The sequence below is a fragment of the Magnolia sinica genome, chromosome 7 (assembly GCF_029962835.1).
Source record: "Magnolia sinica isolate HGM2019 chromosome 7, MsV1, whole genome shotgun sequence".
Classification (NCBI taxonomy): domain Eukaryota; kingdom Viridiplantae; phylum Streptophyta; class Magnoliopsida; order Magnoliales; family Magnoliaceae; genus Magnolia; species Magnolia sinica.
The window spans coordinates 54,047,563-54,071,818 of NC_080579.1; the positions used below are offsets into that span (position 1 = coordinate 54,047,563).

The 24,256-nt window shown below is 41.2% G+C and overlaps 2 long non-coding RNA genes across 4 annotated transcripts; both read left to right on the forward strand.

Annotated features, from left to right (window-relative positions):
• The first annotated feature begins 1,094 nt into the window (after positions 1-1,094).
• Positions 1,095-3,574, forward strand: LOC131251356 (uncharacterized). Its single transcript, XR_009173767.1, has 3 exons — positions 1,095-1,956; positions 2,943-3,036; positions 3,306-3,574. It is a non-coding gene; the product is annotated as an uncharacterized LOC131251356 (long non-coding RNA).
• A 1,645-nt stretch (positions 3,575-5,219) lies between these two features.
• Positions 5,220-24,256, forward strand: LOC131251355 (uncharacterized). 3 transcript variants are annotated; one of them, XR_009173765.1, is made up of 4 exons: positions 5,220-5,345; positions 22,247-22,460; positions 22,597-22,674; positions 23,779-24,256. It is a non-coding gene; the product is annotated as an uncharacterized LOC131251355 (long non-coding RNA). The 3 variants fall into 3 exon arrangements; XR_009173766.1 differs by lacking the exon at positions 5,220-5,345 and adding an exon at positions 22,099-22,173; XR_009173764.1 differs by lacking the exon at positions 5,220-5,345 and having other exon boundaries at positions 22,095-22,460.

Sequence of the window (24,256 nt, forward strand, 5' to 3'; positions counted from 1 at the left end):
TTTGGATATAGCTAATTTTCAAGTTCAGGACTTAAAAAATTAAGTATTAAAATGGATGACCGGTGTCGATCAAATACATACATCATGGTGGATCCCACATATTTTAAGCATCACTCAGCACTCAATCCCTTCCCGCCGATTACTCAGCTGCGGACAGGTTGGCAAGAGTTCTCTTGAGAACTTTTTGAGAACTCATCACGCGTGACTTGAGTCCAAAATCTGAACGGTCCACGTGATGCTGAACCCCATGAAACTCCTATGACCCAACTGTTACTTTGATCTAAAACATTGGTGGGCCATAACAAAAGAAAACATTTTCCTACTTTGATTTGTATCTCTCTTTTCTATGGCCCACCAGAGTTTTAAATCACGGAGAAAATTAGTCCCTGACGGTTTCATGGGATGCTGCATCACATGGACCGTTCGGATTAGAGGTCCATGACACGTGTGAAAAAATGCACACATGCGCAGGTGCGTATAAGTGAGCGTGCCTTATCGTGTAACGTCAAGCCACTACCGTTTTCAAAGATTAAAAAAGGGTTGATGAAACCCTACCGTTTTCAAAGAGAAAAAAAGGGTTGATGAAACCCTAACGTTCTAGGGGGAGAAGAGACGGAAGGCGGTAATTGCAGGAAAAGATTGCAGAGACAGAGAGAGATTGCAGAGAGGAAGGGAAGGAGGGGGAGAGAGATTGCAGAGAGGGAGTGAAGGAGGGGAAGAGAGATTGCAGAGAGGAAGGGAAGGAGGGGGAGAGAGATTGCAGAGAGGGAGTGAAGGAGGGGAAGAGAGATTGCAGAGAGGGAGGAGGAGAGTGCTTGGGATGGAGAGACAAAACCTTCAATCCCCTTTGGTGCGTTTCTCCTTCTTCCCCTCTTTTTAAAAATCTGACCGTTGAGCCTGTAAGTGACTTATAGGGAAGTGACTTCCCACCCCCATCCCCCTGCAGTTTTTTGGTAGATTTGCCTGTAAGTGACTTACAGGTTGTAAGTTACTTACAGGTGATTTTTCTCCCCCAAACACTACCTGTAAGTGACTTCCCTGTAAGTAACTTCCCACTTACCCAACTTACAGGCATCCAAACAGGCCCTAAACCTTTACTACTGTCTTGTAAAGCACACTGAACCCTCCATTCTCTGCAGGTAGAGCAGCTCTTTAAGGACCAGAGAATCCTAGTCGCATATGATCTATTGGACCACTTAAGTGAAATAAACCTTCCTTATATTTGGAGACATACGTATAATTCTATTGGACGACATTGCTATTTTATTTTGTAGTTTGTGAATTTTAACTGGTCGGCTTTCATTTCATATAGACATTGAATTGGAGCAGCTAGTCTTCTTAGCTTTGACAATGTAGCAGTTAATAGATCCATTTAATTCATTTTGAAAGTTTGGAGAAAGAAATACTTGACTGATTTAATCTGTTAGGTGTATATGTGTGTGGCTTATTTTTATTTTTGTTTTGAACATTTGGTTAGCTTCTTTGTCTCTAGTTAGATTTTTTTTTTTTTCCATAAAACTAGTTGTCCCCTCCCTGATTTCATTGTGAGTATGAATTTGAGATACACACAAACACACACAAGGTTGGCAACAAACCCACTCTTGTCAGAGTTTCACCCTTGTTAACTCGTAGAAACTTGAATCAGAGAAGGATTAGGTTGCCAGACAGGAAATATCATCTTAGAAATGATGGTCTGAAGGTCAGATTTTAAAAGTTTTTAAAATACATCGTTCTGATAGCCCCTCTTAAGCCTTTTCTCAATTTTTCTTTCAATGCAGGTGCCATTCTTCAGTGATGATGAAGAAACACCTAGTACGCCGAAGACAGATGCTCTTTTCATTCCTCGGGAGAATCCAAGGGCATTGGTTATTCGTCCCACGGACCAGTGGCCCACAAGATCTGGTGCAGAAAAGCAGTCTCCATTGAAAGATACAGATGTGCCAGTTCATCAAGATGGTGGGTTTGATTTCGTTTCACCTCTCTTCTTGGTTTAATCTGATTTCCCTGACATCTTCACACACACACACACACATACACACAGAGCAGCAGCAGCAGCAAGTATTACAATGATGGTTTTTCTCATTTTTTGGTTTTCCCCTGAGCTGGGTTTTTCTGTACATCTTAAGACAAATCTCTATTTCTATTTCCTCTTATCATTTTACAGCACTTCTCAAATATATTGATTATGGAGTTCTGATTCATTGCCTAAAGCCTTCGCTTCCATCTGGATGGCGTTGAAAGAAAAGATCCTCGTACGCAATTTGTCAAACATGATATTTCACTTATTGTGGCTTGTGCTTTCTACAATGAACCAGAAGACACTTCCTATCGTTTCATCATCATCCGCATCATCTAAGCCTCTCAATTAATTGGTGTTGGCTACATGAATCCTGTTCTGCCATTCCACTCTATCAAGGGCCACAACTTCAGTTATGGCCCTTGATACAATTTTTGTGTTGTGACTTTAAAAAAAAAAATCTCTAATTTCTAGAGTCTGCAATATGCAAAGCTGTCTTGCATTCTAAGTCAAAATAGGATATGGATAGACGATGATCATCTTCTGTTACAGGCGAAAGATTTCATGCTTTAATGTTTTACCAAGTTCTATTAATAGAGATTCTTTTAATTCATAAGCGTTCCTAAGATCCATGTTGGACCAATGAATGGTCTGCTTGGCCTGATTTACTTAAGACACTGATATCAAAGAAGAGAAATAGTTGTAGTGACTGAGATTTTCGGGTTTTCTCTAGAAATGGCCCAAGATCTCTGAGAAATATTGGAACTGGCATTGGTTTGAAAGTGGAGATACTCAATCCAGCCCACATCTCCATTGGGTCCAATCCTCTTGTTTCCACACCCAAACGGATTAGCAGGGCCTGCTTTATGTTATCCTTCAATTATGGTTTGTACTAAGCATGTCAAGATGTACTTTCTTTATGTAGGTGGAAGCTTTAGCAGTTCAATTGACTCACTAGGAAGGAGAGATACTTCAAGAAAAAACCAGAAGTGAAAAAGATAGCAAATTGTCCTAAGCAGGTAATCCCATGTTTTATTAGACATGTGTATTGTTGGTTTAGGCCAATATTTTTTCCAACTTTCATTCTCTGTTTCATATGGTTCTTGCCTTAGATTCAAAGAAGCATTTATGAAATGAAACTATGCATGAGCATGGATACGATTATGATAAGTGGGCATCTGATGGAACATGCTATCTGATCTTGAGAAATTTACCTCCTCCCTTCAGAAATTTACTTTACACATAAAAAGTATTGTTAACTGATAGACGAGACTGCTTCGGTTTTTAGGGAAGAGAGAAAAGAGCATGCTATCTGATCTTGAGAAAGCATGTGTAGAATGTAGATAAGATAGCTGTTGCAGAGGAGTTGCTGAAAAAGAAGAAGCTGGTCATTAGCTACCCTTATTTAATAGTTATTTTGATTTCATAGCCTGTGATCTAAGTGAAGGTATCACCCTTAATAGAGTTGAATGGTTGAATCATTATGTAGTTTATGGAAAAATCTGATTTCCATGGCGAATAGTGCTCACTGAGATCAGATTCTATATTCAAATAAAAAATAAAGGTAGGGAGGCGCTAAACTTTGGCACTGCCTGCTCCCATTCCTCTCAAGCTTTTTTGCTGAAAATTTGCAGTCGTTTCAGGTTATTTTGCAAGGTGGGAGTTTGGGAGCAACACCCTCCTGATACATTCTGATCAGATGGTTTTAGGGACATCGAGCGTCAAGTGGGGTGTGTACAGATCCAAAATAAACAAATATAATTAAAATCGTTCTTCTTGGCTGCTTAACTTGAAACAAGCAAGACAAACTATTCCAAAACAAAAACATGGGCGCAGATAAATCTGAAATACAAGTCCATTGTTTATCTTTCTCAAATAACACCAGGGAGAAACAATTTAATAATCTTTCTATGCATCCAGGTTGGATATGCTATGCTGAAAAAACACTTGGCTCATATATATTGCCTTATATTACATCTGTGAAGAGTCCACAACAAGCAATTGGGGCAACCATCAAGCATCACATTTGCCAAAAAATGGGCCTAATGTAAGTTCTTATAGTCTAAATATTATATTACATTATTTTTCCATTTCGGGAGTAAGTTTTTGGATTCTTTCCATTCTTCTTTTTGGAAGATTCTGAGAATCTAAGTGCTCTCTTGGCCACCTAAGGCCTTTGAGTCTTTATCTAAACTGCCTAAAGTAACTCTTTTACCTTATCTTGGGTGAGGATGGGGGTAATTTTGAACTCTTATAAGGTCATGCTTGATGCAGGTGCACACAATTACACAATTCCTTAAATGTGCAGTGCCAATGAAATCAAAATCGTGAAGTTCACCTTTTGAGTCATCCAATTCAAATCGAATCTTACCCTTAACTATCAAATCAGGGGAATGAATTGTTTTGAGGGGATCTGTATGATGAATGATAAGTCCATATCCGTCTCCATCTTACAATAGATGAAAAAATGATCCATGGTATCCTCTTCCCCCAACACCTGAAATGTATTCTTCAAAACACTTGGTAACTCTTTCTAAAGTTATCAAGCATGAGGATCTTATTCATCATTTCTAAGCATTATCTTTGAAACATATGCTTCCAAACAGTTGGTAACTCCTAACATTATCAAGCATGAGAATCTTATTCATCATCATTGTCAATTGTTGTTGTTAAAATCTTACTGCATATGATTTGAATCTTATGATTCAATTCAAATATTTTGGGAAACTATTTGAGTCTTATTTTAATCCCAAAAACCCTAGCTGAATCCTACGATTTACTGGTAATCATACTATTTTACTTAAATCGTATGGTTCAATTAAAAAAAAAACAAAAAAGAAAAAGAAAAAAGAAAGGGCCATGGTTGTGGGAGCTAAACCATGACTAATAAATTTGCTAATGTTTTTCCTTATTTTTTTTCATTCCAAAGTTATTTGGGGTTTTCTGTGTCTAATACCATCCCTTGCACTTGCATTAAGCACGTGTGTGGGCATTTTTGAGTTTTGTATCTTTTACAGCATACATGGCTGACTCCAATGGTGATGGTTATAGCAGAACTGAAGATGTTAATGCTTTTAGAACATTGCATTATGATTACAGATCTGATATGGTTGACTCCAATGGCTGGCTCCAATACTTAGGATCTTGCAATTCATGATTACAGATATGATATGGCTTTTAGAACATTGCATCTGACTAATCGTTTCCACTTCAGATGAGAATGATATTGCCCTAAACCTTCACAAGAAGTGAAACCTCACACCTAGGTGCCACAAGGGCACCAAGAACAATGTGAAAGAGAAGTTTCCAAAGAAGAATGTTTCCACACGTGAGTATTTGCTTCCAATGTTCCAGAAAATCTTCAGCACGAGTCTTTAACAAGTTATAATCTGTTTTGTCATCTTTAAGGTTCCTGTAATGTTTGGCAGTGTTGGATTTTAATGATTAAAGACATGGTCTGTAATGTTCGACTTGTCATAATTCTTTTGTTTTGCATTTTGAGCCTATTGTGCTCCCAATAAAATTTTCTTCATCTTTCCAAAAAAATGCTTGTAGTTGGCCTTGTAGAAGGGTATGGAATCGCTTGTCAACCGGTCTTTCTATTTTCATTTCTGAAATTGATATCTTCTAGCTGCAGTTGCATTTGTTGAGTTTGAAAATGTAAACCGAAAATGAACCTCAACCAGATTTTGTTGGCAGTTCAGTCCAATTGGTCAAACATGCTTGGTCTATTTTGGCCTGAAAAACTGATACGTATTACTCTAGGAAACCTTGTATGATCTGTTTTATTATAACTATATTTCTTCAGGGCCTGGCAATGGCATTGAAACCTGTCACCGATCATGATTGCAGAGGTTTTTTTTTTTGAATTTATTTTACATGCTTATTTTGGAGGGAACTTACAAATATTTGTTAGGACAAGGAGCCTGATTGTGTCGTGATTTATTCAAATCGTGAGGTGGATGTCTAGCTCCATATTCTGCTCCCACTCAAAGACCTAAATTGCAGGAGCTATTTGAAGAGACTCCATTGAATGGTGGTTAATGAAAAATGATTGGTTGAAATAAAATGCCACACACTATAGTGCACAGATAGAGATGAAAGGAGGAAATGAATTCAACTTCTGAGAAGATATAGTTTCCAACTGCAGGCATGGAAGTTGACAATGGTCACTTTGTTGCAATCTATCCCATTCCATCACCATTCCCAATGGTAAAGTCCCCCCTACCTCGTGTCGCTTCTGAATGTGCGTACCTTCACTCTTTATAAATTGGTGAGAAATGACATTCTAAGTGTGTGATTTTCCACTACTGGTTTTCCAATATTGCAGGTGGACCAATGAATATTCTAAACAGATACAATACCAACAATAAAGTGTCTCACAGGTTTGTGCCCCTTCGAAAGAGCAAACTGACTATTCCCTGATAGAGTGAAGGTGGGAAGGAGGAATGCAGAGCAAATCAACTATTTAATATTTTTTAATCAGAAAGATTCATGGGCATCCCTTATCCATGATGGGACCGTGCTCATCAGATTGAGGTTACTGAACCCTGGTTAATTTCTATACACTTGCTCTAAACAATATTGATTTACCTTTTTCATTTTCATTTTCATTTTTTTTTTTAAAAAAATAAAATTTCACTAACAAGTCATGCCTTTAACCAAACATTGTGTCACACCCCAGACTCGGTAACCAGACTCATAAGGAACCCGATAGCCGGTTCTAGCCGCAACAACCTCCGTAGTACCCCATTCTCGGCTCCTGGAGCAGGTTCCAATCCTGGGATCCTACAATGAGGATTTTCATAGTTTATATATCCATTCCAATAAGAGCATACCCAAGATCACAACAAATATATCTGAGAAATAATAAAGGCACACATCACAAAGTCCACTATAAGTTTGAACTTTAGATACATGGCTGAAGGAAATACATACGATACCAGAAGAAAGCGGGAGAGATCTACAACACTGGGGTCCTTGGCTCAACTCCTATCCAAGCTCAACTGCTATGACGCCGACCTAGGATCTCCTGCACGCATCAATCGTGCATAAGCTTATAGAAGCTTAGAGGGTGGTGAAGGTGTGTGACAATGGTGCGCGGAAGAATAATAGGAGATACAGAAGGAAAACATGATCGATGCCAATGCCACAAGCCTAACCAAGGCTAAGTCATGAATGTAGGAAGGCTATGCAATGCAACAAGGCCTATACAACCGATATCAATGCACTGCGAAGTGATGTCAATGCTTATAACCAGTCCATATATCCTATACAGTTCCATCATAAGGAATATCATCGGGGTCTGATGCACTACAGGATGACTGTCGTTATCAAGACCGCATAGTCAACGAGCATAAGAGACCACACTACCCACTTGTGGACAACCAACCACCAGCAAGGCTCAACGGTAGTGGACCCATTCACGAGCTGGTCAGACTCAACCTAATCATGCCCTCTCACTCAGGCAGATAAGGTCACATCCCATCTCAACTGACTACACGACAGTGGGAGACGCGGCCTAACGGTGTAAGGCACTCGGGCGCTCATGATTTCCACTCGGTCACGGCGTTGAGGCATATTTTAGGTACCTTGAAGGTTTAGGGGCTTTCACCCAGGGATATCCTATGCACCCCATATGCTCAAGTAACATTTTCGGTGTCCACATACGACCATCCACGAATACCCTTGTGGAGGCAGGGCCCTGATGAAGCAAGGGCAACAATGTCCATGAGATGCGATGCCAGATGCATGAGTCACGCATAACAATCATGCACTAGCTCCAAGCACACAATGTGCACGAGAAGGGAAACTCCACCCCTTTATCGTATCAACCCAATGACCACACACAAATGCAATCCAATCACGTAAATGATGCATATGGGTCATGAGGGTGAAAAGGGTGCGCCACACGGCGATGATGACGTGGAATACACTCCCTCCTAAGGAGGGACTAGGTCTAGATATATAGACAGGTACTCTAAGGAGCAATCCTTTAGTGGGAGCCCGGTACTTTGGGGTAGCCCACAAGCTAAGGAAGACCAGACATAAGTCTTAAGAGGATTAAGCGGTCCTAGCAAGGGTCCAAGGTGGGCCTTCAACCACCTATAACAACCCTATTGACCTACCTTAGGGTCACCAAGGAGGACATCCAACCTCAACTGGGTCCCAAAGAGGCAACTCACTACTACGCGAGCATGAAACAAGGCCCAAGGCCTAAGAACATCCATGGCCTAGTGGGCTATACTCAAAGCCCAACACATAGGCAATATGGTGGGCCCTTAAGCAAGGTTTGGGCCCAACCATGAAGGTCACAATCCAGATATTGTGGTGGGCCCAGTGGGCAGCCCGGTAATCCAACCATGTGGGCATTTTCTATCCTTTATCCAAGTGAGTTGGGCCTCACAACTTGGCCCAGGTACAAAGTTATTTTGGTGGGCAGCTAAGGGCCCAACTACTTGCACATTACGGCCCACAAATCCATCATAATAAGTGAGATTCAGGCCCAAAGGTCAAGGGACCTGACTAGAAGATTCCAAGATAAATGGGCCTACCAAGGCCAATCAAAACTATGAACATAGATCCAAAATAAAATCCAATGGAGGTGGGCCTCCAAGCATACATAAATGAAGCCCAAGGACACCTCAGAAAATGGTAATCTTATGTACACAATCCACTCTTAATCTGGTGGGCCATGTTGCCCCATAATAGGCTACTAGGGGCAGCCATTTTGGGCCCATTGCTGAATTTCTAGCCTGCCTATATTTTCGGCCTGCTGGGGCCCAGCAATAATTAATATAAATTAGGTATATGTTCCCTGGTGGCCCACACATATCTCTGTGGGTCCCACCAGATGGGAGGATTGGAGTACACACATAAAACAGGTGGACCATGCTACTGGACTGGAAGTCCAGCAACAGTCCAATGGGCCTGGGCAAGTGGCCCAAAAACACATTAAATTAGGTCCCAAAAATGGAAAATTCTCAGGGAGGTTGGCCACGTCCCACGTGGACCATAGATGGATGGACGGCGGGGTAACAAATACATCAAGATGGGCCCAGGTGAACGGCCCAGCCTGGTGGGCCGGTCCAGCCCTAGCCACCAAATGCACAGGGGTCCGTTGGCCCCGAAACTTGGCAGGTGGGTCTTATCATGGGTGGGCCACCTCTCTATAAAATTTCAGAAGTTTTGGAATAGCAGAAGTATTTTAATTAATTTAAAGAAAACAGACTGTATAGAAAATCTGTTTAACTTGGGCATCCCAGCCTGGTGGGCTGGTCTAGCCCTTGCCACGGTGTGCACAGGGGTTCGTTGGCCCCAAAAATTGGTAGGTGGATCATACCATGGGTGGGTCACATCTATGTAAAATTTCATGATTTTGGGATTAGCAAAAGTATTTTAATTAGTTTAAGGAATTCAAATAGTCCAGAAAATCTGCTAAGTGCAGAATTTTGATAGACCCTGATCTGAGCCTCCAATGGGGTGGATCAATGGCCTCAAAAAAATTGGAAAAAATAGGTTTTAGGTCCCCTCATATATGTACTACAAGGTGGGGTCCACGGATGTGGCCCACTAGTGAAAAATTATTTTATATTTATGAAATTCCACATTGATATGTTGTTGGAAACAGTCCAGAAAATCCAGACTATCCACCTCACTTGGGCCACACATTTAGGGCCTCAATTGGGGTCGGATAGGGCTGAAATTTAGGAGAAATCTATGTGGGGTCCCCACCTTCAAGAAGCATATATCAAATGGGACCAAACACCCCGCCAATTATCCCAAAAACTAAGCTCAAGACAACCTAAAAATCTGTCCAGATAGTTTCTGGACAGCAACATAATACTGAAATAAAATAATTATATTCACTATAAAAAGAGGAAATCAGTCCATGGAAATTATGGTATGGACCACCCCAGTGGGCCCCACAAACATCTAGACCATTCCCATCAATAAATACCATTTACATGTACCCTTTTTGGGTACATTTAGGGCCCCAACGTCCAAGGGTGGATTGTCAAGGACGTCCTCCCTCTTTGGACGGTCTGGATGGTTCCAGGCTGCAAGGGGGCCACACACATCTTGATTTCAGAGATATAAATAAGGAAAATAAAAGAATCTGGCCACAAGGGAAGGAGCTCCGCCACATTGAGGCCCTTCCCTTCATCACACATGTAAGACCCGTGTCCTAATCCGTACTGTTCCGTTAGCTTCCGCGGTCCTTCCGGTCAAATTCCGACAACCTTCGCACCGTATTCGGTGTTTGCGCATGATCCTAAGCCAGGTCCCGCGCACCGAGGTCGGCTTAGTCTGAAAGTTATATCATAGCGACCGCGTCGTCGCTGTGGTTCCAACGCCGTGACTTGCGCACCGAACCGATACCCAGGCAAGAAGATGCCGATCAGCGTTTATTCCGAAGAAACACCGCGCGTTGTGGATTTCGAGGGAATCTCTACAATTAGTCCCATCAATCAACCATTAAAGCATCCCATACCTCAAGTACATTAACCCATCTCCACCTTTCACAAAAGTCTACCCTCTTTCCACCTCACCACTCCTCTTTTTCCCATTTTCAACATTAACCATACCTCTTTTTACAATTTTCAACCCAAACCATCCCCCATCACTCCATCACCCATCTCACTCCCTCTCTCTCTCTCCCTTACAAGTCTCTCTCTCATTCAAACTCTCCCATAGCAAGTCCTATACGTATGGTCCTCCCATGGTGAGAAAACTTCATTTGTGAGGTCCACCTTTCCCACCCCTTCATCTCTCATCTCAACCATCCATTTCTCATCTTCCTCCATCAAAGAGGAGCTCAAGGAGCTAAGGAAGCCAAGGGAGCAAGAAGATCAAGCGGTGGGTGTTTGGATAGGATAGTTTTGATATTTTTTTTTGATGGGCCAAGTGAGGCCAACCGATCAATGGTTTGGATCTCGCTTTGGACCCTAAGATGTGGCCGATGGCCCACTTGGATCATCATGATCATTCCATGACGGGGCCATCCTCCATGGACCCCATCATGATGTTTATCTTCTTGTATATTTAGGGTCATCTAGACCGTTTAATTTGGTGGAGAAGGGATCTCCACCGTTGGATTTAATTTTAATGGGCCACATAAAATGGGACCCACTTGATGTATGATTTAGTGCAAGGGAGGGCCCATAGTGCCGGGGTCCCTCCATCACACGGTCTCACTCTCCATTTCTCTCCCTTTTATCTTATTTATTTATTTATTTTATTTTTGTAATAATGAGATTATGTGGCCCACTTGAATGGACCCCACCATGAGGTAGGCATTTTATCCAAATCATTTAAAAGTGGGGCCCACTTTCTATGTGTAAGTACCCTGCCATCCATTCCCTGGTGGCCCACCTAAGCAGGGCCCACCTCCTAAGTACTTGAAAAGTCCAGCGTCCCTGGACGCTGGACGTTGCTGGAAGGGAACACAAATATCTTTTTTTTTAAAACCTTGGAGTGGTCCACTCATGTAGGCCCCACCTTGATGTATGTATTAAATCCATGCCGTTCATTCCTTTCCCAAGATGATTTTAGGCGTTGAGCCAGAAGGTGGGATCTATCAGACCTTCAGGCAGGCCATACCATAGCAAATGGTGGTTTTCACCATTGAAAACTTCCTTGATTGGTTGTACATTGAAATATGTCCAATATTGGACTTGTTTTGCTCGTGGTGAGCCATGGAAGAACGCTGGATGGTGTGGATTCCCTGGATATGGACCCCACCTGCTAATTCCTTGAAAATTAAAAAAAAATAAAACTGCAACGACACAGCGTTGCTGCTGTGTCAGTAGGCGCAGCAGGCAGCGCCTGCGCACGGCGTCCGGGCGGACGGACGTCCGCACAGCCACCCACGGCTGTAGCCGTGGGCCCCACCTTGACGTTTATGTGCCATCTAACCCGTTCATCGGGTGGGCCACTATCTGACGTGGGCCCACCCCAAAAATCAGACTGATCCAAGACTCGGGCGGCCCACATCAAAGGAAACAGTGTGAATTAGACTCTACCGTTGGAACCTTTTTTTAGGCCCACAGAAGTTTTGGATCAGGGTGAAATTTATTTTCACCCTTCATCTAGGTCTGCTGGACCTTATCAACGGTCCGGATGGAATATAAACATTATGGTGGGCCCCACATGGAGCCCATAGTGATGTAAGTGTTTTATCTCCACCGTCCGCCTGGACGGTGGAGCCCACTGTGTGTGTGTGCGCGCGTGTGTGTGGATGCATGTGTGTGCTGGTGTGTGTATATATATTTATATATAATATTATATTACATATAATATATGTTATATGTATATATATAATATTATATTATATATAATATATGTTATGTGTATATATATAATGTTATATTATATGTTATATATACATATATATATATGTGTGTGTATATATATTATATTATATATAATTTATTGATGGTGGGAGGCCCACCTCAGTACTTGTGACCCATGGTTGAGGCCCACTTTGATGTATATATAAGGCCCATGGGTCGAGGCCCATTTGATGTAATGGGGCCAATGAGTTGAGGCCCATTTGATGTGCACATGGGGCCCAATTGGTGAGGCCCATTTGATACATATAAGGCCAGGTGAGTAGACCCATTTGATGTACATATGGAGCCCAACTGTCGAGGCCCATTTGACACGTGTAAGGCCCATAAGCTTAGGCCTATTTGATATGTTCTGAAGCCCCCGGGTTGTAGCCCATTGCAATGTACATAAGGCCCATTGGTGCGGCCCGCTTAATGAATATAGGCCCATATGATACGGCTCATTTGATGTATTGAAGGCCCAATGGGATATACCAAAGGTCCATTGCAATGTGCAATCCCGACATGATTTATGACAGTCGTGCCTTGGGAGCAATGTTGGTTTGACGTCCACATTGCAAGTATAATGTTGGTTAAATGTCCGCATTATGCCTTTCCCTAGGGCCCATTAGCAGGCCCATGCGTGTTATGTGCAGGTCGTTTAGGCCCACCTTCGTTATGCATGTCATCCATCCTATATAGCATGTTTAAATTCCATGATTCATGATCATATGCATCATATGTATGCTTGATATGAGAGATGACTGATCATAGCATAAGTCTTTGGGTAGATTGTTTAGGGACTCCCGTATAGGGGGTGTTGCCCTACATGAGCGCACGATACGCGCAGGATTGCTGCATGACTGATTAGTGTGATTCATGCATTCGCATTGTGTGATATGGTTACTGTACGCCCTAGCGACATCAGGGCCGTAGCCTCCACAGACGTATCGTGGTTGGCAGGATTGGATACCGGAAATACTGTTCTACATGGGGTGCGATAGATATCCCTGGGTGAAAGTCCCTAAACCCTTATGGTACCAGGAGGTTGTTCCAACATCTAGACCGAGTGGGTGCATGAGCGCTGGGTGCCGATTACCAGACGGTTGCGCTTTCCACTGTGTCGTGGTCGGTTGGAAGGGGGTGCGGCCTTACCCGCCCGAGAGTAGGGGTCAATGCTAGGCTGAGTCTGACCAGCTCGAGGAATGGGTCCGCTATTGACGAGCCGAGCCCGATATTGGCAGGCGGATAGTGAGGTCTTTTCCACTCACCTTATTGCGCGCGATGGGGCGGCAATCTGGCTTGGAGTGTACTAGACCCCGGTGATATTCCAGATTTGAGCCGTATTGACATGTGGACTTAGATGAGGATTTGTATGCTTGACTTACATTTTGCATTGCATGGCCTTGGTATGGCCGACATCATTCTTTGCACCGCATGGCCTTGGTACGGCAATGGGATTCTTAGCATTCATCAGCATGTTCCGCATTACTCTGATACTGCATGACTATATTATCACCTTGAGCATACACTTTCACCACCCTCTAAGCTTTCTATAAGCTTATGCACGACCGTTGCGTGCAGGTGACGTTGGTTCGCAGCAGCGCTGAGGCTTGGGCGCGTAGCTGATCTTCTTTTGGAGCTTTTGGTCTATCATCGTTGTATTTCCCTTATGCTCATTGTACTTGTAAAGTTTTTGATTATAGTGAAAATGTGATGGAGTTTTTGGTTGTTGTTTGTGGGTTATGCCTTTGGTTATGCTTATTACGAATCAAACTGATGTTGAAAATCCTCCTTGTAGCATCCCAGGATCGGAACCTGGCGAATGGGCGCTGGGAGCCGAGAATGGGGTTCTACGGAGGCTGTCGGCGCTAGATTCGGCGATCGGGAATTTTGTGAGCCCGGTTTCCGAGTTTGGGGCGTGACAACACAATCACAATCATCCACTATATCATGATTTACATGGTTCCACATGAGCATAACTTGTCCTACTCAAGATTTATGGTGGAGATGCCATTTCCACTAAGGATCAAGGGTCTAGATGACCTAAGGATCCGTGATCAAAGAAAGAAAACCGTGTACGGGTCCATGGAGAATGGCCCCTTGCGTGGATCATGTATGCACAAAGGATGGGCTATAAGCCTCATCCATGAAGACATGGAGGCCACAACTATCATTTGATGGGCCCCATAAGCTTCAAAATGAAAGAAATGGAAAAGAACATCTATGGAATCAAAGAAATCAGAAATTTCTATATAAGGAATTGTAACGCTCCGTGTTTTCAGGACTCGAGTATACGACTCGTTTCCCAAAAACCCGAGTGTTAACCTTAAAGGATAGTCAAATTCGAGTATATATTTTTTTTCCCTTCATTCAGAGTAAGCAGATGAGCATAAAATGGACAAGTAAGCATAAAAGAAAAATTGCAATTACATTTATAATATACAAGAGGTTGCCCATAATGACTTACACAAACCAATGTCTCGATATAACAAATATAAGAATTCACAAAATTTAACACATGAAAAATAACAGAAGAATGTAAACATAAGCCGCAAGACCGCGCAGCTCCTCTCAGCAATACGGCCATGCATCCCTGGCACTTGTACCCGGCTCCTCATCAGTCTGAACCTGAAAATCACTTAAGCCACTTGTGCTACCTGTACGGTTTTATATTTGATGGATGAGTGGCCAACTCAGTGTGAATTCCCCTCAAGATTTCACATCGCCGCCTTAGCTAAGCATTGTCAAAACAACAAGGTAATCAAAATAATACATGATGCAGTTTTTTATATGCATGGATGCGTGAATGCACATCGACCTGGGGATACACATCCAGTCAGACTTGGGCTCGTCACCCATGCAATCATTGACCTGGGAAAACTCATCTAATCAGAACAATGGGTCGATATTCGATGGTCTGGGAGCTAGCGAAACGATACCCCAGTAACTCTAGGGCATGTGCTACAGCATCCAGAATTAGCCACCTGTCATCGCCAATATACTATGAATGCATGATTAGTCAACCGTTATTAATTCAGTTACAATTAGCCAATTTAAGTAACTCAATGGTCACTACGGGGGGCTCATCACCCAGCGTAGGCCAACAGCTCGGGCATAGTGTCCCATGACCACCATCCTCGGCTCATGTGATTCCCCCACGTTAGGATGCTTAATGAAACCCATCGATCAGTGGCCAATCAAATTCAATAAGTGAGGATTTCCATTGCATGGTATAGGCCATCAAAGGCACATAAGGAAATCATCAAAATATGGGATACCTGTTAAATCGCAGCAGTAATATAATCCTCGAAATACTAATCGAGATGGCAAGGGTCAGGTAAGATTAAATCAGAGCGGTTAAAGAGGTCATTTCAAGCCATTCAAGCCGTATGCCCTATGGATGGTAAACCCCACATTAATGTTCCATATCCCACATAACCTCTAAATCGAGGGCCCATTCCTCACCAACCCATCTTGCTACATCCTAAGTATGGGTTCACGTAGGGGATCACCCACCATTAAGTGTAGTGAATAGAGATCCATAAGTGACTCACAACAATCCACGACAAAACATATAATTATAGCATACCCAACATAAGTTAATTCATGATAATCGCAATAAGCCACGATAGGAACTATCAATTTAAATTTAAATGGAAACCATCATATAAGCAGTTATTGTATGGAATCATGTTCACAACTGTCAAACATAATTCAAGTATAGGCCATGCCTTAAGAATTTATAAAAGATCGCATGTTATAAGATAACATCAGTGATTTTAATAAAGACTATTACTCAAACTAGTTTGGAAATGGAAAGCTTAAGGGGAAGAATTATCACCTTACAGTTTGCATCGCCTACCAGCATCGCTAGGGAATGCGTGTTCCCTTAAAATCAAATCCTACCATAAATCAGGATGTACAATTAGATCCAAGTTCTACATACCACTTAGGGTTTAAGATCATAGCCTAGGGTTATCTTTTAGGTTTTAATGTAGAATTAGGGTTTTATTCTATGGTCTAGCCCCATACTTAGATTTTAGGATTTGAATCATAACTTATTATTATTAATGTTATTATCATTATTATTCATGTTATTATCATTATTATTATTATTATTATTATTGTGTAATGGGTTAAATAATATTCATAGTAGGAGTATCATTCCATTAATATTAGTAACGATGGTTCATAAGTTTATATTTAAACGTACCGATATTATCTAATATACTCATAATAACTAATAATCTCTTAAATAATACGAGTAATAATAATAGGATATTTTCTAATGATAATACAATAAGGACTAATAGTAATAATTATATCAACAAGTATTTGACTAATCCCATAAGGCAAGTGATAACATTTTCTAATGATTTTAAATCATAACTATCAATCCCAGTCGAGGTAATGGATACTATGACCTACCATGAATTATGAAATTCTATAGTTAGATCCAATCCTTACACACTATTTAGGGTTAAGGTCTTAACATAGGGTTTGGATTACCTCGGTTTAGGGTTTTAGAGTTTAAGATCTAACCCATACAATTAGTTTGTAACAATATTTGAAATGAAGTAATGATAAGTGATAATCATCAATCAATACTATCAACTCTAATCTTATCATAAATAGTCTACTAATGACAACATAGGAATAATATTAGTCATAACAAATGTTAATATCTACCATGAGCAATCGAGTATTAGAATTATTAACGTCCATTAATAGCCCCTAAAAACAGTAAGGTATTGGTACTTTGATTTTTAACAATTCCAATGTATGAAGATGGGAAGTTGGCATACCTCAGTTGATCTAACAACTCGAGTTGGCATGCTTTAATGTGGCTTGGAGACAAACCTCGCCTCTTGACTCGGTTCGACACAACCACCACTGCTACATTCTCTCTCTCCTGCTCCTTCTCATTCTCTTTGTTTTCCACATGCTGGAAATCCAGCAATGCCTGGACCAGGTCCCACCCTGACTCAACCCAGTTGACTCGGCAGCGAGTCAGCCCATAACTCAAGCTGAAACTCTCTTCCTCTCTCTCCCTCTCTTTTTCACATTTCCTTCTTCTTCTCTATCTCTCGTTCTCTTATCTCTCACCCTTTCTTTTCTTCTCACAACCCCAGTCCAGCAACATCTGGACTGAACAAGACTCACCCGAGTTGGACTGCACCTCAACTCGACTCGGTGCGGCAGCAGTAACCCTACTCCCCTGCCTCTCTTTTTTTCTTCTCGTTTCTCCTCCTTAGACCTTTCTTTTCTCTCCTCATTCTCTCTCTGTGTGTGTGCGTGTGCTGGAACTCCAGTAGCACCCAAACCAGCAGGGCCTGTAACTAGACCGAGCTCGGTTCGGGCTGCACAGCAGCCGCACTCTCTCTCTATGCTTCCTCGCCTTCTTCACCATCTCATTCTTTCCTTTCTTCCTTTCTTTCAACCACGGCCAGCAGTCCGACCTGACCAGAACTCGTCTCAGCTGACTGCACGTCAGCGTGGTGCAGCTCCACGGCCCGACCGATCACCCCCTGTTCTCTCTCTCTCTCTCTCTCTCTGTTTGTTCTTTCTCAAGTGCGGCTGTAACAATGGAGGGTGAGCTCCTGTTGCTCGACCCTTAGGCCTTTTAGGCATTCCCTAACTCTCTGTCTCTCAACCCTTAGATGGGCAACGAACGGCCCAGATTAAGCCTGCTTAAAACCGTTAAGTACGCTCCCAAAACTGAAATCGACCACTGGTTTTTCTCTGAAAACCACGATCTGTGTGGCAGCAATGAAGGGTCTAGATGTGCTTGAATAGAAGGCTGGGATTGAGAGGCTCCCCTTCACGTGGATCGCCCGCTGGCAACAAAAATGGAAACGGAACTTTTTCCGTTTTTAGAAGTGCCGCACGCAGCTCTTCTTGGGTTGATTTGAGTGCCTGCAAGTGTACAAGAGCACGAACGGATGGGATGGGTTTGGTCAAATGGGAGTCCTCTACTCAATGGACGGTTTGGATTGGTTGAAGGTGGTCCACCTCGATCACCATGGGTCAGATTTGGAGAGGCTGGAAACACAACTTCTGTTCGCACGTCGACTCGATTGGGCTAAAACCATGCCTGTGGGTTTCGCTATGCCAAACTGCTGGGTTTTGGTCGAGGCCATGCCCCAAACATGATGGATGGTTCGGATCATCCAAGAGAATGATCATGGTGGGCCATTTCCAATCACACGAACGGCGTCCGGTTCAAATGAAAACGAGCGGGAGAGACTCTGTTTTAGGGAAAGCGCGGGTCAGCGCTGTTTTGACCGGGCTTGCTGCCCGGTGCAATGCCAGTGCACACCCTTTGGTGCACATGCGTGATTAAAATGGGCCCCACGATCATGCTCGTAGGAAATCCACTTCGACCACCTGATTTTCAACGGCCCAATGAGGACCATCTGATCCTAGATGGGGTGGATCCAAAGCTTTTGTGGGCCATACAACCTGATTTCATGTTATTCTATTGACATTTATCAATCCACTGGTCGAATTAATTGCAATCCGTAGTCCAATGGCCAGAAGGGTCTTAGGACTTTGTCCAAATGGTTGGAACATTTATTTTATGAGACTTCCCTATCAATTCGTTTATTATAGCATCTTTTGTGGTATGAATTATTATCATTGTTATTATTTCAACTTAAACTTGTAGTGCTTACTTCTAAATAGAGTTGTACTCATGGTAGATCAACCCTCCTGAGTCACGTATCTAACCCTTAACTAACCTTAAGTGTCAAGTGGCACACACTACATGGATGTCTAATTATTAATATTCGACCTCCTGACCATTCAACCGATCCAACCGTTGGATCGATTCATGTCTAGTTATCAATAAACATGGGATCTTGAAGAGTGTTTAGGTGTAGTCTAGGGGTTGATTATGAGACCAAATAATCTGATTTATGTTTTCAAGGGATGGGTCGTCCAACACGACATTGTAAACCTAGTGAACGGTGGGCTTTGTGACTTTAATCCCTAATTTACTCTTTGTGATTTAATTGTACTAATTAGGTATATTTTGGATGATGAAATACCATCATGATCGAGATTCTAAAGTAGGTTCTTTATTTATTTATTTGAGTACAGGGTCAATTTAATCATGTTGAGGTGGTTAAATAGACAGACCGATTTCAAATCTTACGATTGTGCAATGAGTAATCATAGTCCAAAATCAGATGGTTAAAAGGTCACTAGGGGTCCAGGGCAGATTGAACTAGACTCTTAAGACCTTGTTGTCATAGTCAAAATCAAATGGTTAAGATGGATAGCTTTAGGGCGACTGTTCAAGTAAGTTAGGTTTAGCGTTCATACTGAGTTAGGTTATGCGGTAACACCCGAGTACTAGGAAGTACGGGGTGTTACAATCTACCCCCCTTAAAGAGAATTTCGTCCCTAAAATTTAGTACTTCTACCGTGGATATTAATGATGACAGTCTAATTTACAATGCTCCTAGGCATTCACTATTTTCCCTTAAAGGTTGTGTGTTTGTACAATTTTATACAACTAATTATAAAAACTGGGGTTACTACAATCTACCCCCCTTAAGATTTTTTTTAACCCTTGAGACGTGATGATGTACACCTAACTACTAACGTTATTATGTTTACTAGGATTACAAGTTCATTTGTGTGGTTAATAATAATATCTTATCTTTATCTTCCTTTACCTTAATGATAGTTCCCCGCTGTCTACAGTACGGTACAATTTTTCATTTTCAACGTTCGGGTTAACACGGATAGATGGTTGTAGTAAGTTTGAGCCCAATACTTCGATCATCTGTCTGTGCAGGACAGAGGATTTTAGTACCCATTCATAGTCCCATTAGATCTCGATCCTTTGTTTGATCAGGGCATCGAGATCGATGAGATTTGCTAGGACCTAGAATTTGAGTCAAACAGCGCAACATCGCTTAAGTATGGTTCCATCAACTCGTGATCCCGATTATTCTAGACTCATGGGAAATATCATGTGATCTTCAAAATTTTCAATGAGAGCACCCGAAATTTACGTGAATGCAAATGACCATCACGCTTCCAGTGTGCACTCTAGTCACCTAATGCCCAACTAAAGAGAAAATTTCACGATAAAAATTTCTATGTGGAAGCTTGAGTTTGAAATTTGCCGAATTTACCTAGGATTTCGAATTTAGTCTTGACATACTCAGTTTAGGGTTGAATGCTTACAGAAATTTATATTACTCTTCCTCTAACCAAGCTTTCGTGTTGGTATTTGTGTGAGATATTTTTCCTAAGCAAGGAAGTGTATTAGGGGATTCAAATTAAAATTCTTAGCATGATTTTTTAAGTTTAGGGAATTCTTATGTTTGATCTCATCTATAATGTGGTAGCAAGGGATTTCCCATATGCCTAAGTTCGTTTCTAAGTCTTTTGGTCATCCAAACAAGTCCCTAGGGGCTTAAAAATTTGAGTTCCTATATTCTCAATTTCTCCTAACTACAATGGACATTCACATAAGTTCAAATGGTTATTCAAATCATTTCTAAGGAATTTCTACATAAGCTTAGGGTCCAATTGTCTAACATAAAATTCTCAAGGAAATCTAGAGTTTTGAAAATTCTATGTTTCACAATTTTTTTCTTATTCTAAGGGAATTCTGCATATATTCAAATGACTAATTTTATAATTCTCAACGGAACCTAAGGTTGAAGTACCTCTGTTCTCAATTCCTCCTAGCTACCAGGGAATTTCACATCAATTCAAATGGCCACCATAACAATTTATGGGGGAGCCTAAGTTTAGATCTCTATGTTCTCAACAATTCTTCTAATTCTAGGGGAAATTCACCTAAGTTCAAACTTCTAATTTCAAACATCCTAACTTGAGATATTTAAAGTTTGTATAAGATCATTTTCTAAGGTCAAGTTTGTCCAAACTATGCTCTGATACCAACTGTAACGCCCCGTGTTTTCAGGACCCGAGTATATGACTCGTTCCCTAAAAACCTGAGTATTAACCTTAAAGGATGGTCAAATTCGAGTATATATATATATATATTTTTCCCTTCATTAAGATCTATCTTCAATCCTACACCACAATGATCCTCTAGCTCCAAGGAAAAGCTTTCTATGGTGAAGATGAGTTGGGAATGGTTAGATTGGAGGGGATTAGAGAGGAGGGCTGGAGAAAGGGAGAGGGTGGGGACGGTTTGGGCTCTAGCAAGGAGAAGGGAAGGAGAAAATGAGAGGAAAATGGGATTGCTAGGGAGATGTAACCAAGAGAAATGATTAGTTTCTCTAAAAGAGGCTAGCAATGATTGTCTAGAGAAGATAAAAGCAATCATAATCATGGGAGAAGCAACCCATGCTTAGTCTAGGAAGGCTATAGGGTAGGCTATAGAGTAGCCTTTTTAGAAAGCTATGCATAGGATGATGTCATCAATCATGAAAAAATGTGCAATGCTAGGGTGGGTCCCACCAAATCACACATCAACGGCCTAAAATGAGCGCGGCCCATAACTCATGATCTACAACTCGGATGGCCGCACGAGACGCGGCGATGGAACCGCGGCGACGATGCGGTCACTATGACACTAAATTTGGGTCGATCCGGGTCAGGTCTACATGACCGGACTTGAGGATGACCGCAAACACTAATCGAAAGTCGCGGGTTGCCGGAATTCGACCGGTAGGACCGCGGGAACAGAGAAACGAAATGCATACCTACACACACATGCACACACATGAACTCAGGTCGGGTATTACACATTGTCTCCTATTTTTATACATGTACATTGTTGAATTGTTGAGTAAGATACAAATGTTGGTAATGGATGATGTAATGACACAGGTACAAGAATGTCTTCCTTTCTTATTTGCATTTTTTGGGAAAAGCATATCTAAACTATTTTTTGATGGACTAGATAATCCATCCGTTCTACCACTCATGTCCCATCTTGAATGGACTAAGTAATGGATGTGAGGCTTGGTAATAAAATTCAACTTTTTAATTTTCTTCTTGTGATTAGTATCATTCTTTGGGAAAAAACTTCTTTAAACTATTTTTCCATTGCAAGGGCCATGGTGAAACTAGCACCAGGACTGCAATACACTAGCAAGCTGATGTAGGTGTAGAAGGTATATATTTTGAAGTGGATTGACTTAGACCCTGGAATTTTTTGCAATAGCTACTCATTTTGTTTATCTTTTTTGTTGCTTGCATCTCATGTTATTGATCTTGATCTTGCTGATATATATAATGCATTGGGTTCAGATAGTTGAGCGAGGTTGGATGACACAAGCTGAATATGACGAACCAAGTAGGAAAGCCTTGAGCTTTCAGTATGGGTAGGTGCTTAACCTTACATCTTGCATTTATTGTGCTTATAATTCTGCATAGAAATGGGATTCTTGGACTCAATTTTCGAGATGTCTATTGTTTTTGCTACCATTGTCATGTATGATGCTTAGGTATATATATGATTTTTACTATATATGCAAAGAGGATTGTTGGATCTGTCCCAAATCTATATTGTTGGATGTCACAAAATCTGGTCAATCTTAGACTGCTGGACAGTCCATAAATTTGCCCCAAATCTATCCATTTTGGGACAACAAGATTTGCCTTAAAACTGTACATGTTGGACAACTCCAGTGAGATGCAAATCTGTACAGTTTTGGATCTTTGATTGTGCACAGAACTGTCCATGTTGGCTCAAAATGTATGCTCTCTTGTGCTTTTGAGATTTCGGATTAAAAAATTAAGCATATACTTATTGTTGAATTTGTATTTTATTTGTTCATTGTCCAATTATGTTGGCACTTCAGGTGTTTAAAAGTTTATATCGGAATTCATATAGAAGAACATGATCTCAAGTATTTTTTCTTTGATTTTAGAGATTCAATCTTAAAATAATTAATCAGTTAGATTTCCATATTAGTTTTTAATTGCTTCAGATTGGCGCATTTGGTGTCTGAGAACAAAAAATGGACATCAACAGCATGTTTGAATATCCAAAAACAGAAGTATTTCAGCCAATGAGATAGAGATGGATGAGACCCAACTGAACATTGAGGCTTATAAGATCCCCACATCACCTGAATTTTAAACTATTGAATTCAATATACATTGATTCCTATGTCAAACAAGTTTCTACTCCTTTTCTTATTGTTGTTAACTCTTATCTTCGAGCATTGATATTAGGACTAGTTGCTTGTGAGTTTTTGCACTTTCACATGTTTGTGATCACATGCTTCATGCCCCTTCATTACACTCTAAGGAGTGTGCAACAAGCTAATATGCAGGTCCCCTGCCTTAGCATGTATGATTTTACGATCTCACACATATGGGGCCCATCGAATGGAGATAATGGGTTTGATGGGTACCATTTCACTATTGGCTTTGTTTTCATTGAATGGAGACTAACGTCGGGTTTTTTTTTTCTTAATTGTATAGGTGGGTTGATCCTCTTGAGGCTTGATCATGGTGGCCCACTCCAGTTTTTAGCAGCTGCGGCAATTCTTAGTAAATTATACAAAGACTATCTTGATATTATTAGGAGTTATGAAGGGAGTTGTGGTTCTTTGTCATTTTCCATGAAGTGTCGTTTGTTGATAATGTGGGTTTAAAGCTCATCATGTTGTGTGCATGATATCTAATATGTCCATCACATTCTCCACCACATTTTCTTATATCCCAAAACCGAGGCCCATTCAAGACTTAGAATTCAACTACATTAATCATTTTGGTAGTTTAGTCCAAACTGTCCAAAATTTATTTCTTGATCTAACTTTGCTTTACACTTTAGTTTGAATTTAATTGTTATCTTAACTAAGAAAAGTGCGAACTAGCTTATATTTTGATAGATTTATCTTATATGATTTGTGATATTTAGGATATTTATGGTTAATAAAGATTTGATTTTTGTATCTTA